The 16,881-nt window shown below is 48.0% G+C and overlaps 1 protein-coding gene across 4 annotated transcripts in view; it reads right to left on the bottom strand.

The window, feature by feature from the left end:
* The window catches only part of FHIP1B (FHF complex subunit HOOK interacting protein 1B), an 889,991-nt gene that overhangs the window by 281,171 nt on the left and 591,939 nt on the right, over nucleotides 1-16,881 (bottom strand). The window lies entirely within an intron of this gene.

Raw genomic sequence — 16,881 nt, 5'->3', positions numbered from 1 at the left:
AGGATACATGCCTCAATGTAAATAGTTTTATGATGGCATTGTTAAGGTGCAGGACATGTCTCATAATGTGTGTTGTGAATGTGCTGGACAGGGGGTGCATATCTGCATTGTGAGGTTGAAAGGCATGGCCATAAGGATAGTCAGTGTAACATTTCTGAAGATGACACTGTGTATTCAGGGCATGATGGCATGAGAGCCATCACTGTAGCTCTGTAGGTGCCACTCTAAGAATGTAGCTCACAAGCCAGTATTTCTGTTTTCGGATGTTGTTATAAGAGACAGGTGTCCCATTAGATTTACACTGATACAGGCCACAGGAAAACATGTTTAAAGAGAGCACCAGACAGAGGGTATTGTGAACAGTTTGCAATTCTCTGCTACGTTCACAAAGTACACTTTACTGGCACATGTAGAGCTTTAACAACGGGCACACCTGAAGGACATGAAGATGGCACTGTGTAGGGAAGCATGGTATCAAAAGCAAGACAGACACAAAAGCTGCGTTTAGAAAACCTTTATTGTTCTCGAAAAAAGGGGTTGGAGAATGCCCATCTTGCTCTACGTCTAGGATGGGAGAATGCTCGACCATCAAATAATAAATAACACAGTCCTAGTTCAGTCTGTCAAAACAAGATGGCCTATACTAAAACCTAATGGCAGGCCTTACTCTAATCTAACAAAATGTGTATGCAAAAGGAATAATGTGCAAAACTATAAAGAATCAGTATGGCTGAGTCAGCTCTCCTCCCCAAGCTGGACAGCACGGGGGAAGGTGGCCCCCTTAGACAGGATGACACACTCTGGCTAATGTTCTCAAAAATAAAGGCAGTTCAAAAACATCGAAGTCCGCCTGGCCTTCCACACTAAAGTCTTTTTTTCCAGCTTCAAAATACAGTTCAACAAAAAGTTCACACTGGTCTCCCTCAGTCGGGCTCAGACTGTTTCAAAACACAAATTTCAGGTAGGCCACCCTCTGTCTGGCTCAGACCTTTTACAGCACAAATTTCAGGTAGGTCTCTCTCAGTCGGGCTCGGACCTCAAAACAAAATTCACAGAGGTTCCACTTGGTCGGGCTCAGACCTCTTCATACAATGTTCAACAAGACTTGCAAGGGGGCTACCTTCACCAAGCTTTTTACACTTCGGGTCTCCCTCAGTCGGGATCAGACCACTTTCGGATGCCGAAGACTTTCAAATGTGCATGGCTTTCTTTACAGTCCTCCGCAGGACCACTTCGGCTCACAGTTCATTCCCTTTTTTCGTTACAAACAAAGCACCTTTCACTGAGACTTTGGAGTGGGCTACTTCCTTTCACCGGACCACTTTGTTACTCAGTACTGCTGATTTCACCGCTGCCCTTATTTCAAAGTTCATTCACAGGTCTGCTACTTCAATCTTTAACACACACCGGTCTCTCAGGTTGCTTGCCAACTCACTTTCTGTGTACGTTTCCGTTTGGTTTTTCTGTGTCCAATTCACGAGTCAAGGCTAGTACCACAGGCTTGACCTCGCCTCCCCAACTCTGCCGTTCACCCGGTAGGGTCATTGACATCCTTGAAACAGTTGTCACATGCGGGACCTGGCCTTCTCCACGTGTCTTTCGCGGCCTGTTGAAGGCAACGACTTCCAGTAGGGAACTCTCGAGTTTTCAACCCGCTGCTCTAGTCCCCTGGTCCGTCGCTCTCTCACTGTACTGTACCATCCTCTAATGTTCTATTGTACATTGTATGTGCAACCTTTATGTAACATATGCTTTGCCTAAGTCTACGCGCCCAGTTACCCCAGGATTTGGCTGCGCTATATAAATAAACAAACTAAACTAAATCTAAACTATTGGTTGATGTTAAAGAATGGCAGAAGATGAGTTGCCTTAGTAGACTATCCAATTATAGCAACATGTACCCACCTACAGTGGAGAAATATACTCTGAGCTCCCTATCCAGACTGTGTTCAATAGAATGTGTAAAAAGGCGAATGTGGATGTATGAGACAAAGGATAGGTCGGACGAGATGGAGGCCAGATGTCTGCCATTTTTTATAGTGTCAGCCTTATTCCCTTTTATTTGAAATGCTCTAGTGATGCAAGTAGGTGTTTCAGCCTTCCACAATGCCAGGGTGTCGCTGTGAGCCTAAACAGTGCATAAAGGAACAGAAGAGCAAGTACCCCCCCTTACTCCATAGGCCCCAAACTTCCACGAATGGCTGAGTGTTATTAACAGAAAAGCTAGGAGGAAATATGGGCACCCTTAAATGAGGGTGAGTTACGACCTGTAGTTCCTCTGGGAGCAAAGGCTTGAAGCAAGTTTCCTGGAAGCTCTTGAGGACAGCTAGTATCTTTATGGAGATGTTATAGTAGTGGTGCGGGAGGAAGGACTTCTCATGGGATGAAGCTGGGCTCTTCTGGGAGTTTGTCTATACAATCTAGCCCTATCTACTCATCTGAACCTTGGCTGCAGTTACCTTGTTGTGTTAAAAGTGGGCAGCATGTAAATATTAGGTACAACAGTCCTGAGGAATATGCTTAACAGCTTATGTTCTCAGGTCTACTATCAGTTGCTAGGGCACGTTCTGTGAATCAAGTGTTAATCGTGTGCATTATTTATTTATTTGGTGTCTAATGGAGTGCTAACTGTCACATTCTGGCTGCTTCAAAGTGCTTGACAGTCTTTTAAAGGGCAATGGAACACTAAGAAAACCTCACATAACATGACATAACCAACTAGTATGACAAAACCAGCGAAGAAGTGCTAGAAGTGAGCACGATTTGGGTTTGCAAGAAATGAAAAGGTGAAGGTGGAATTTTAAGTGTACAGGCTGTAAAACCTCTGCACTAAAACGGAGTAAGCAGATATGTGGACAAACTATCTAAAGGCGGCATCAGAGGTGTTCAAGTCAAATGGCACAATGCCTACATATAGTGCTGTGAATGCAGAACACACATGATAGCACAAGACACCATTTGAAGAGCACAGGTTACCAACAGGCCTCCAGAAAGAATTGTATTCCCTATTTTTTTTAAAGTTGCAATAAAATAAATGTAGGGAGTGAAATAGTAATTCCAAATGTTTATGGCGGTGGTTCATAGTCGAATTTCCTTTTCAATACGTTTTTTTTCGAAATGGGGGGTTTCTCCCCCAACCCCCCTTTTTTCTATTTTTTTTTTATTTTACCCCTTTTTTTTTTATTCCCGGACCCCAAAATAAATATAACATTTGAAAAAAAAGAATTCAACTTTTTTTTCGATATTTTTTTTTTCGAAAAAATGACTGCACACCTATGGCGGCATTTATGTAGGCAATAAAAATAAACTATAAAACAGGCATCATTTTGTAATTCCTACATTGCTTCTAGTAATTGAGGCAAATTAAAAGATGTATTTTTTAATGTTACAGTTCATCTTCAGATTATTTATTTATCTGCATTTATAAAGCGCGCAAGCAGCCCAGATGCATCGAAGCGCTGTTACAAGGAAAACATTATAAGTTACTCACCATAATGACTAACATACTCTTAGTCCTTAGACCCCTTTCCTCCCACTGCATGGGTGTCCTTTCCAAGGGATGGTAGACTGAACCTTTTACACCATAAAAAACCTTCTTCCCCTTCTGCCCTGACTCTGCCCTCCGGCGCCACACCTCAGTCCCCATAGACGCGTCGACAATAGACTAACACTGCCTAATGACACCAGTTTTATTAGGCGGAAGATGGTGGGACATATGGAGGAAAGGGGACTAAGAGTACGTTAGTCACTACGGTGAGTAACGTATAATTACTCTAACGTCCCGTCCCCTTTCCTCCATACTGCATAGGCGATTACAACTGAGTGTAGCCCCAGGGTGGAGAGGCGACCCGCCTTAAGCAAATATGTTTCGGAGAACCGCCTTATCGAAAGCCGCATCAGATCTAGAGCCGAGTCCAAACAGTAGTGCTTGCAGAAGGCCGAAGGGGTGGCCCATGTGGCCGCTCTGCTTATGACTTGCCAGGGGATATGCGGCTGGAATGCAATGGCCGTTGCCTTGGCTCTGACCGCATGGGCGTGCATGTTGGCCAACAGTGGCTTAGGCAGAGACCATCCAACGGCTATGGAGGCCTTGGAGGCCTGATACCCCTGGTCTTGATCCGCCGCAGGTTACAAACAGTGCGTCTGACTTGCGGAAGCCCTTGGCCCTATCCAAGTAGAATTTCAGGGCACGCCTCACAACGAGGCATTGTAAAACCCTCTGTGCCTCGTCGTTAGGCTCAGCAAAAAAAGTAGGCAGCACTATTTCCTCGTTCAGATGGAATGCAGAAGGCACCTTGGGTAGGAATGCTGGGTGTGTCCACAGGACTACTTTATCCTTGTGAAACGAAGTATAGGGCTCTGAGGCGACCAGAGCCTGGATTTCGCTGATTCTGCGAGCCAAGTTGAGGTCGACTAGTAGAGTCGTCTTAATGGTGACCAGCCTGATTTTTCGCAGACGCCACTGACTCAAATGGTTTGTGGAGCAGGGCCCCCAACACTATGTTAAGGTCCCACACATGGTGTGGCCTCTTGATGGTCGGGTAGAGTCTGCCGAGTCCCGTCAAATGTTTCTTGACAATCGGGTTGGAAGCAGAAAATACCTCTTTCTCTGAGTTTCTGTAGGCCCCAATGGCTGACAAGTACGCGAAGCAAGTGTCTACCTGCATGCCCGAGTGGGCGAGGTGCTCCAAGAAGTAGAGCACGTCGCCCAATGTATCTGCGAGGGGGTTAGGATCCTTGGAGGCTGCCCAGTGGCAGAACTTGGTCCACTTGCTCTTATACTGGGTCTGGCAGCTTTGCTCCTAGCCCCATTATGATTTCTAGATTAGCCTGGGAAAGTCTGAGGTGCCCTAGCGTGATGTGCTCAGGAACCACGCTGCGAGGGCCACTTTCTGTGGTGTGGGTGAATGACCCTGCCCCCCTGCTGCACCAGAAGATGTGCTGGGCCCATCAGAAGGCGAAACGATGGTCTCCCTGAGAGGCTGAGCAGCTCTGAGAACCAGGGCCTGGCTGGCCACCATGGAGCTATTAGGATGACGCTTAGGTGGAGAGACTCCTTGATCTTGCATATTACCCTGTGCATCAGCTGTGTGGGCAGGAAGGCATATGCCGTCATGTCATTCCACTGAATCTGAAATGCATCGCAGAGGGAGCTGGGGCCCTGCCCCTGCCAGGAGGCAAACTGTTGGCACTTCCTGTTGTCCCAGGTGCCAAAGAGGTCCACTCGGGGGTGACACCGTCTGCTGAAGATCTCCTGCAGCACAAGGTTGTTCAATTGCCACTCATAATTGTCCGCTCCCGGTCTGCTGAGCCTGTCTGCCTCCAGGTCTGATTCCCCCGGAAGGTGAATGGCTGTGAGGTGATGTTGTTCTCCAGGGCCCATTTCCACATGCTGACCTCCAGCCTGCACAGCAGAGGGGACCTGGCACCTCCCTGCTTGTTGACATAGAACATGCTGGTTGAGTTGTCTGTCTGAATGAGGACGACCTTGCCCGGAAGGAAGGCTCGGAGAGCTAGCCAGATGGCCTTCAGTTCCAGCCAATTGATACTACTGCTCCAGGTGCCATGGACGCAGTGGTTGTCAAGGGTGGCCCCCATTCTCTCGAGAGAGGAGTCCGTAGTGATGACCTGTAGGGTAGGCTGCCTGAAAGGTTTGCCCATCCGCAGGTTGAAGTCCCTAGACCACCATGTGATGTCCGGGTGAAGAGAAGGAAGAACGTTGATCATCTCTACCTGAGAGCCCCGCTCCTGGTTCCATGATGCTGCGAAGTGCTGTATCCTCCTCCTCCTGAGTCTCGTATGGGGGACGGCCAGAAGGACCGCTGCCATGAGACCCAGTAGGTGTTGGCACCACCAGGCCGATGTCACTTCTCTGGTGAGGAAGTGCATTGTGGCCTTCTTGAGGGCCGTGATCTTGTGCTCCGATGGAAAAACCCTCTCGGAGCACGTGTCCCAGACAACCCCCAAGAAGGTCAGACTCTGTGTGGGCTGCAGCTGTGACTTCTTGACATTGAGCGAAAAGCCCAGATTGTGCAGTGTGTTCATAAGAGCATGGGCAGTGCGGTGCAATGCTTCTGGAGAAGAAGCCCTAACAAGCCAGTCATCGAGGTACAGGTATATGTGGTGGCCCTGCGCCCCGAGGGCCACCACTGTATTCATTAGCCTGGTAAAGACCCTGGGGGCCGAGTTGAGGCCGAAGGGAAGTACCCTGTATTGGAAATGGTAGCCCATGATCCTGAATCGTAGAAAAGAACCATGAGGCTGCCAAATCGGGACGTGTAAGTATGCGTCCTTAAGGTCCAGGGAGCACATCCAATCTCCCCTGCACAATGTCTCTGCTATTAAGGCTGGCATAACCATCTTGGATTTTTGTAGAGGTAGGGACAGGTTGATGGTGGAAAGGTCCAGCACAAATCTCAGGCCTGCATGGTTCTTTTCTGAATGGCGAAAATCCTGGAGTAGAAGCCCAAGCCTCGCTGGGAGGCTGGGACTTCCTCCACTGCCTGGCTCTCGACGAGAGACCAGATCTCCGCCAAAGCTTTTGCTGTCCTAATCTGTGGGAGTGGAGGGGAAGAGGAAGGAGAGCCTGGGATGGGTAGGCGGTACCCCGTGGCTACTATGGAGAGAATCCAAGGGTCCACGAAGTTCTGGGGCCAGAAGTGTGCATGGAGAGCAAGCCTGCCCCCCACTGGAGACACGTGGACCCGGAGGGGCGTATCATGGCTTCTTTCCATCTGAGGCTGTTGCGGAGGAGGGGGACTGGAAAAAGCCCTTACCCCCCAACCCCTTTTTTTTGCTTGCGCCGATGTTGGTTCAACGAGCAGTCCGGTTGCTTGTACCTCCGCTCTTGGAAGCCGTGGAAACCTCTGTATGTACGCCCTTTGTCCGAGCGCTGCTGTGACTGGGTGTATGTTTTGGGCGTTGTCTTTCTAAGGATGAATAAAGACTTCGCCGTTTGTGTGCCGTTTTATTTTTTATCCAGCTCCTCGTCCGTAGTGGAGTGGAAGAGTTCACCCCCATCGAACGGCAGGTCTAAGATGCGTTCCTGGACATCCGGGTTGAACTTTGCAGCACAGAGCCAGCCCATTCTTCTCATGTCCATGGCAATGCAGATGGCCCGGCCAGAGGTGTCAATGTGGGCCACGGTGGACTCCATGATCCAGTCCCGCCTTGAATCGTGATTGGCTCTGCGCCGGCAGCTCTGGGAGGAAATCTGCAATTTCCCGCCAAAGCCTCTGGTTAACGGCTACCAGCATGGCATCCGTGTTGGCTTGACGAAGAAGCAGGGACGAGTTGGAATACAGCTTCTTCCCGTACGCCTCCAAGATCTTCTCCTCCTTGCCTAGCAGTGCCACGGACGAGGACGCCGAGGACGACTGAGGCTTGGAGTATAGTGATGCTGCAGCGATCACAGAGGAGTGCGGCTAAGGGTGGGCCGATAGCAGGAGTGTATCCCCCTCCATCTACCTGTACTTGGCATCCAGGCATCGATTGACTGGCTGGACCCAGTGGGGCGAGGACCCCCTCTGATGGTTGCTCGACCTCGGGTTGAGGAAGGCCCAAGTACTCTACCAGCCCACGTTTGTGGAAGGCCTTGGCTGACGACAATGTGTCGGGGTCCTCCTCCTCATCTGTGTCCACCTGGAGGTCCGGGTTGGACCGGCACCTGTCGAGGGGAGCTGGGAGCCGAAGGCTGAGGTGTGGGGACCGGAGCTGGAGGCTGAAGCGGAGGCTGGTACGGAACCGCCTGCACTATCGGTTGGAGGGCCGGAGCGGGCGGCGGAGGCTGCACAGGGGCCAGGGACACCTGTACTGGGACCTGCGGCACCAGAGACATTGGCGGGAGCACGTCCCTGATGGCGTCCCTGAGGATGATCCCCATCCGAGGAAAGTTCATAAGCCTGAGGAACCTTTCGAATAATCGGTCCTCACAGGCCGGAGGGTTGCTAGGTGATATTGATGGGGTAGCGTGCAGCTGCTGGAGCCGTTGCGTGGCCTGCCCATACGGACGCAGCGGGAACCTGCCCTGCATAAAAGAAGGATAGGCTGTAGGCCACATACCTGGTTCACACCAGTCCCACCTTAACACTCGTTCCTCCAATTGCTCCCTTTCTTGGTGCGGTATCGGGCGTGTGTCTGTAATGTCTGGCACGGAAGCCATCTTGTCGAGCTGCCTTCCACGTGCCTGCCTCGTGTTGCTTGGCTCACTGGGCCCAGTCTCGTCCAGGACTCTTGATTGTGGATCATGAGGCCTACCCTGCTCTTCAGGCCGAGACCTGGTAGGCGTTACGCCCTTGGCGGATCTGCCGCTAGTACTGTGTATAGGTGCCCCTCAGACATGTTGACGGTACTAGGGCGTGGCCCCTCGGGTGAAGATCCGGTAAAAGAACCTTCCGGTCCCTCAGCACTGTCACCGGGAGCATCCACTGACCCCTCGGCATGCTGGCCGGTAGCTGATTTAGCTTCGATACTCGTGCTGGTATGAGAACCTGAGCGGTTCCTCCCACGCGGGCGAGTCCCTGCAAAGGAGTCTACCTTGCAGGATGTGCTGGAAAAGAGTTGCCCTACCTTGGGCCTGGATCGATGATTGACGAAGTCTTTCAGGTCCTCTGGAGGCGATCTCTGGAAGAGCTCCATCCACCTAGCAGAGACCTCAAGGAAAGCGCGCTGCACGCAGTACAAGCTTGCCAGCCGTGCTCTGGGCCAAGGAAACGTAGGCAGAGGGCGTGGGGGTCTGAAGTTGGAAAGAGCCCGTCACAGGATGGACACTTGCTGAACGCTGTAGAAGTCGACATGCGCCGGGGAGGAGCTTGACGCCTGAGGACCGAGTACCTGAATGATAAAAAGACAAAAAGACAGAAGAGAAGAAGTATCTGTGCGTGCAATTACATGGCCGAAGCCAAACCCAGGTTCGCTGGTGAATTCGGCCCGTTCCCGTCTATGCAGAAAAGGGGACTGAGGTGTGGTGGCGGAGGCAGGGCAGCTCATGCTCCCAGGGCCGCACCCCTACACGCCTCTAAATTTAAAGGGAAAGAAGGTTTTTTCTGGTGCAAAAGGTTTTGTCTCGGGTCCCTTGGAAGAGACGCTCATGCAGTAGGGAGGAAAGGGGACGGGACCTAAGAGTATGTCTTAGTTTCATTAGAGGGGAAACAGCTTAGTTACATTAGCCTATACATGTGTTTAGATATGCACACGTTGGTTACATGGGTGATATTGGCACCCAGGGTTACATATTGGACTGCATAACTAGATTGTATAACATACAGTTGTTTGTTGTCGAAAACACAAAAGTGGCTGGGTGGTGCCTTAGTGGCGGTGTGTATGTGTGTTTACTTAAATAGTCTGGTGTTGATGGCTTTGCGGAAAGCGAGGTGTGAAGGTTCAGCTCTGAGGGCGCGTGAGAATGAGTTCCATTGCCTGAAGGCAATGAATGGGAAGCTAGCACCCCCACCTCTGGCATGTTTAACTTTAGGAACAGGCAATAGGTTGGAGTAAGAGGTTCTTGTGGGTCTGGAGGGAGGAATGATGACTCTGTGCGAAAGGTACGGAGGTGCTGTGAGATGGATGGATTTGTGCGTGTGGGCAAGTGTTTTGAAGAGGTTGCGTTGGCGGACAGGCAGCCAGTGGGCTTGCTGTCTGGCTGCAGATATGTGTTCTCTTTTAGCGATGCCCAGTGCCACGAGGAGGGCATTGTTTTGAATAGTTTGGAGTTTGTCCAAATTCTTAGCAGAGGTTCCCATGAAGAGAACGTTACAGTAGTCCAGCCTTGAGCCTATTAAGGCTCTGGCGATGGACAGGCAGTTTGTGTTAGAGAAGAATGGTCTAGTGGCGTTAAGGAGTTTGGTGTAGTAGGCTTCAGAGGTTGCAATTGCACTAACTTATATGGTCATAGTTAGATTGGCATGCAAGTAGACTCCCAGCTTTTTAACTAATTGGGAGACAGGGATGGTGGTGTTGTTGATAGTGAAGGAGAGGTATTGGTTGTCAAGTTTGATCCTTGAATCAGTGGGGGCTAACCGTAGTAGTTCTGTCTTATCCCTGTTAAGGCAGAGCTTTTTCTCTACCATCCAGGTGTGGATGGTGGAATAGGTGGAGTTGAGGGTTTTAGAATCAGCCTCAGTCACCGGACAAGGGGAGGAGGACTTGTGTATCATCGGCATAGTTGGTGTACATAATGCTGAGCGAGTCCAATGTTTTGAAAAGAAGTATAGTGAAAATGTTGTATAGTGTGGGGGACAGGCAAGATCCCTTTGGGACTCCATGTAGGATGGTGGCTGGGGTAGCTGATGCTTGGTCTGAGAAGACTGGCATGGTTCATCCTTGAAGGAAGGAGGCAATCAAGGTGACTGCACTGGGGGAGAAGAAGGCTGGGTTGGAGAGGTGTTGACAGAGTAGTTTATGGTCCACCAAGTTAGAGGCGGCTCAGAAGTCTAGGAGTAGGAGTAGGGCAGGTTTGCCTGTGTCTCTGATGTCAATAATTTTGGTTTTTGAGGTCAAGCAGTTCTGTGTCCAGATTGTTGAGAGCCAAGGATGTTATTGGCCTCTAGGAAATGCTGAACTTGCAGGTAGGCTGCTTTGTCTAGAATTTTAAGTAGGAAGGGCACAGTGGTTATGGGCCTGTAGTGATTGGGGTTGGATGTGTCGAGTCAAGGCTTTTTTTTAGGAGGGGCGAACCCACGCTTCCTTTAGGCTGGGAGGAACAGCACCTGATGCAAAGGAGGCATTGATGAACACTGTGATGAAGGGTGTGAGTAGGTCTGCAAACTCCTTGATGAGGGTTGCTGGGCAGATACCTTCTTTGCACATGGATGGATTGATGTTCTTCATGATCGAGGATACTTCAGTCTCATGGACGTCCCTGAAGGAGAAGGGTTTTGTGTTGGAGGCCCTTTCTAACTCTCTGAAGATGGCAAAGATTTCCTTGCAGTTGGATTTGGCGATTCTTGTATTGAATGAGTTGGCCCAAGAGTGAATAATCGCTTTTTTGTATTCATTGGAGAGTTTGTTGCATTTGGGTTTGTCTGAGGTTAGTTGGATGGTTTGCCACTTGGATAGGGCTGAGCACTTTTTGGAGTGTAAAACCATGAGTTCTGGGCTAAACCAAGTGTTGGGGTGTTTGGTGGGCTTTGCTTTGCGAACAGTTAGCGGAGCAATAGTTTCTATAGACTCAGACTGAATACTGGTCAGGGAGTGGGCGAGAACATTTGGGTCTTTGGAGAAAGGGGCCATTAGAGCTGGGAAACTGAGGTAGGGGGCTAATCTCACTTTGGTGAGAAGGCGTGCGCTTCTGGTGGTAGAGGAGGGGAGAGGCATGGGGAGCGGTTTCAGGAGTTTGGGTGGGGAGAGGGTGAAAAGGATGAGGTGGCGGTCAGTCCATGGGAGGGGAGAGTTGGCAGTGACAGTGGGTGGGAAGTTGTGGTGAGCTACCTAGTCGATGGTGCAACCTTTGCTGTGGGTTGGATTAGATATGGAGTGTGAGAAGCCTAGAGTTTCCAGCGCCTTTGCGAGGGATTTAGCTGGTGTATCTTTGGGGTCATTCAGTCCTAGGTTGAGACCGCCTGCTAGAATAACCTTGGAGGAGGTTTTTAGGTTGCCTGAGAGGAGGTGTGAGATGGAGGAGTGGAAGTCAGCAAGTGGACCAGGGGGGCGGTAGACAATGTGTAGTGTGATGCTGCTGTTATGTGAGGTGGGGAGTTTGAAGGCTAGGAGGAGAGATTAGACATTAGCACACGGGAAGGGGACACTCGCCCCTCACGCTTCTGCACACATGTAGTTCATATGCGGATGCTAAGGGTTGTTAAACTTTTAAAAAGAAAACTTACCTGGCGGTGTGGTGCAGCAATCCATTTTCCTTGATGATGACATTGCGGTCTTCAACACAGAAAACAAGACACTGAAAATGGAACGCACCACCGCACCACATTGTAAGATTTCCTTGTTTAAAGTTATTCACACCCTTAGCACCTGCTTAAGAACTACACAGGTGCTAATGCCGATATAGCCCTAGGGGAGGGCGGGTCGGGCGGTCTGACAGCTGCCGGTAATGGCCCACCACCCGTGTTAAGGGACCTGCTGCTTCACTCAGGCCCTTCACTTGGGCTTCTGGCTTTTACCGGCTGGGTTGGCCAACCCATGAGGGTTATTTCACCTCAGTAATAATATTGGAGCTCATTCCTTTGCACCTGCTCGGGTCCTACCACTGATCAGAACACATGTGTGGCGCTGTGTTCATTGAAGCAAGAGCCTGACTCCTATGTGTCTCTTATTTCCTATTACTGTTGGGAGTATTTTGACTCCTCATTTTTTTGTTGGGAGTGTAAGCTTAGTTTAAGGGAGTAAAAGTGGCAGAACACCGCTCATCAGTAGAGTTGATTGCAAAAGTGTCTGCACATGTCATTCAAGGGTGCAGATGATGGACTAAGGTCATTGGAGAAGGCACCAAAGAGGTAAATCACCATAATAACCTACACCAAATGATAACAGCGTAAGCATGTGGACGATATGGTGAATCTGTAAAGTGTGCAGGCCATTTAACCTTCTTTAAAAAAAAAGGCATTTTAATAGACGTGGTGCAAGGGCAATGTCTGATGTTAGAGGGCTCACGTCACACGTTGGAGCTTTAAGAAACTATGCCACTCAAACTTGAGCAGAACCACCTCCGGTGTCGGAGGCAACTCAAGACCTTCCTTTTCGCTTCTGCTTTCTCTCTTCCTGTCCCATTCTAATGTCCTGATAGCGCCACACATTGGTCACCTGGCCACCCGTGAACTTGGGCCTAGGCACCTGCATGTTGTGGGATGTCCTGACCCACTAAGCTCTGCCCTGCAACATCACTGTGTGCTGCTTTCATCAGAAACAACAGAATGGCCGCCAAAAAGCCAGCTGCACGCTAAAAATCTCTGAGAAGTGCGCAGGGAAACCGGAAAAATAGGCTGCCAATCTATTTTGCCTGTGTCAGTGGTAGAACTGGAGACCACACTGCCAAAACCTGTCATTGGGCTGCTAACAGAGTGAAATGGAATTACCTGAAAAGACAGTGCTGCATTGCCAGGAAAACCCAGAAGTGATCTAAAATCTGTTTTTCCTTGGCAGATAAAATTGCAAAATAATGGTTTCCAAACACCAGAAAAGATCCAACATCCCTGCTGGGTGTTAACCATCACCTTATCTAAGGAATCCCCATAAGCATAATGTCAGGAGAAGCACATTTCATCACAAAAATATCCACATTCAAAAAGGTGCTTGCCTGGGAAAATATGTCAGAATATGGGCGCAGTACCGTTGCTCGCCTGTGCCAAAGCGGTCATTTACTTATACTGGCAGTTTAAAACTTGTGTCTTAAAATCAAATTGTGGAAAAGAAGAGTCTTGCCATCAAAAGCAATATAGGTTGCTACTATGCAATCTCTATGTTTTAAAAAGACTGGGATTAAGAGATCTGTGTGTATTTTTGGTGAAAAGGTAAGGTTTATTTTGGAAAAGACAATTTTAAACAAAGTGTTTTAAATTGAACTGCCAGCCACAGAGGACTTCAAAGCGCATTCCACAGTTTGCGCCAACAAAGGGTGCCTTCCTTTTGCTCTCTGCCCAGGAACTATCATTTAGATGTTAATGAAAGGAGGAGGGGATTTTGCTCTGCTTCTCTGGCAGAGAGACAATAGGCTTCCTGGACTGAAAGGGAATGCATATCCGGGTGTCACCAGAAACTAACTGCCAGCAGGAAGAGGCCAGGAGTGCTGTGGACCCAGCCAAACCTTGGGGGCGGGACCAGACAGCTATGTGTATCTTAAACCTCAAGTTGTATTCTATTTGAAAAAGTCTCATATAGAACTGTGAAAAACGTGGAAAAATCTGTAAATTATAGGTTATTAGGAAAATTCTGCCCACAGTTTGAAACTACTCTGAAGTGATGATGCTAGAAATATGAAACTTCACAGGATTATGCCCAGATGTCATGTGCATATATGTAGAAAAATGTGTACAGATCTGACACTGGGTAACCAACTAAAAGCGTGAAAAACTGTCAAATTTGAACCAAAGCTCTCACTGAGCTGGGACTCGGACGGATACTTGCTCTACTAAATCTGTGATGTGAATATGTATTGTTAGCAATTTGGTTCTATTGTAAATATGATTTATGTGAAAAATAGATATACTGTACAGAAACAAAGGGGAGGTACTCCCTGGATTGTAAAATACTGCATCATCATGAAACCATGTGTTCCTTCTCAAATCAGGAGAGAGGACAGACCCTAACCAATAGGATTCCTAGAGGGTGTGCTTAGTATAATTTAGCCTACCCACCCCATAGGGAAATACATAAATAGGGACAGTTTAGGACCCAGAGACACACACAGATTCATCCAGCAACTGATTTACTGGCGAAGCGCTCTGCAGGAAAAACCCAGATCCAAGACTCCAGAACTTTGAAAGCAGAGAGGCCCAATTCCAAAGATGAACCCTTCTCAGCTGGCCTTCTAAAATCTTGAAACCTGATTTTACCCCCATACTTCCAAGGGGCACAACAAAAAGAACAGCCCGGCGTGTTGTTTATGCTTTCTTGCCAAGAACTCTTGCTAGAACCCAGAGATCCAAACCAGTAGAGTAGAGCGGTAACCAGATAGCTGCAACCCAGAACCAACCCGTCAGATCCAGTCCAGAGGCCGTGCAGTGTCCCGAGTGCCGTGCTGAGTGCAGAAACCGAGCGCCCTGAATCCTGTCCGGTGGGCTAGCAGAATTCCAGTGCAGAACCTTTGACCAGATCCTGACGGGCCTATTCCAAACCATAGGTGTGAGTATCTATAGCATAGAATTGTCCATAGCCAGTATCTTATCTTTAAGTAATCCTATCCAACCCATTCTATCATATCCAGAACTGCATTGTAGAAAATCTCTTTTGTTTTCCTGAATCTTTCCCGTATCCATACTGTCCTTTGATAATTGTAGTGATAATATCATATTTGCGCTAATATATTTGCTTAAGAAAGACAAGCGTCTCGGAAGATAGAAACCACCCGGAGGCATCACTGGGTCGCTGGCTGTGCTGTCGTGTAGCTTGTGGCTTCCTAGACTCCCTAGTGTAAAGAAAATCCTGTTTTTGGGAGTTTGCAGAACATGGTTTCGCTGATGGCTTGTAAAAAACACATCTTTCATTTGTAAATCGTGACTCTCTCTGAAAAAACCAACCTCTACTAAAACCTTCATAACTTCTGAACCGTGCATGCTAGAAAGAAAATAGTTTTGCCGCAATCGCGTTTCTCGCGTGCTGAAAAGTTTGCAGCGGATTTTTCGTTTGGCTCAATTAACTCACATGTAAAATAGCTATTCTTTGCAATTGACCTCAGAATTCAGTTTTCCATCTGCTAGTTATTCAATCATCGTTGCTAGTGTTTAACTGAAACTATACAAAGCGGCTCCCACTAGTTTTGAACCCGATTTCGAGAATTAAATCAATTTATCAGTGTTTTTACCATTCATTCAAAACCACATTCAAAAGCATTTGACCTGTTTTGAAATCATTCCTGTTTCTTTCTATGCTTGCTGGGGGGAATTGGGATTGAAAATGTATTTTTTAAGTGTGTATTTCCTGAAACCTGTGTTCTCTCCTTCCATCTCTATATTGCATATTGGGGAGAATTGAGTAGTGTGCAGGGGGAAAGAGTGACATTGCATTTGACTGAACCCACACAAAGTTTTATTCTGTGCTGCATGATTTTTCTTATCCATAATCCTTCTGACTAAAGAGATTGTTGATTGTAACATCGCCCATTGGTGATTATTGTATAAACATTAAATAGTGTGATATATATATTGTTTAAATTCATAATATAATATTTTTACTATGCAGAACAACCTGCTTCCTGGTTCAGTGAGACTGGGGGGTGGGGGGTTCAAGGACAGGGGCGTGATATAAGGGTACATCATTCAGAAATAAAATAATTTATAGACACAAATATATAATTAAGGGTTCCAGCTGTGCATCACACGCTAGGCATTGACTTAGGTGGAGTACGGGTTAAAATCACTTACAGGATTGGGTGCTCGTCGCAGGATTTCTGAATTAGATATACCACTTGTGACAGTCTAATACAGTGTGCTAACTAACGGAGTACATAATCCCTATTGCGCTACCATTCTGTGTTACACTGTGAAATGCACCCCTCAATAGGAACGCTCTAAGCAATTGGTCTGTTTTGCAAAAATAAAATAAACTTCTGTAAGTCAAGAAGGAAATCAATATTTCCAGAATGGCGACTTTGGTAGAAATTAATATGGCTAAAGAACACCTATTGCATACATTATTTGTAAGGGGTGAATGAACAGAGCAGGATCAGAAAGTGTGGTTGCAGGACACAATCACAGAACATATCACTGCAACAGGGCTAGACATATGGCAAGACCAGGGTCCATTACATATGGCTCTGAGTGAACTATACATGGCCCCTAACGCAAAGGAAGAGCAAAACAAGATTGCCAAAATGGCGACATATCTATATCTATATATTGGAGCAATACAGGACAAATAGGTCGAGGGCCAAGATCTGGCAAACAAGCAACTGCAGGCATTCGGAAAGGCCCAAACTGATCTGGACTCTGCTGAGCAGAGGCTACAGAGGAGCCAGGAATCAGAAAATGAAAGTCGGCAGTTCCTAATCAAAATAAAAGAGGACATGGGCATCCTGCAGCGGGAAAAGGCAGAACAGGATACCAGAATGCTGGCCCTACCAAGAAGGTTTGGACTCTCTACTGCAGAGCCAGAAAAAGCTGGAGCAATAAATCAATTTCAACAGGGCATGCGCAGAGCAGGTAGTTGCCCTGCAAAGCCACCTAGACAGAGAGAAAGAGGAGAGTAATAAATTAATCCTGAAAGACCTGGACACCC

The sequence above is a fragment of the Ambystoma mexicanum genome, chromosome 7q (genome assembly GCF_040938575.1).
Source record: "Ambystoma mexicanum isolate Mex_15411 chromosome 7q, UKY_AmexF1_1, whole genome shotgun sequence".
In the NCBI taxonomy this organism is placed as follows: domain Eukaryota; kingdom Metazoa; phylum Chordata; class Amphibia; order Caudata; family Ambystomatidae; genus Ambystoma; species Ambystoma mexicanum.
This window is presented reverse-complemented; position numbering and strand designations above follow the sequence as displayed.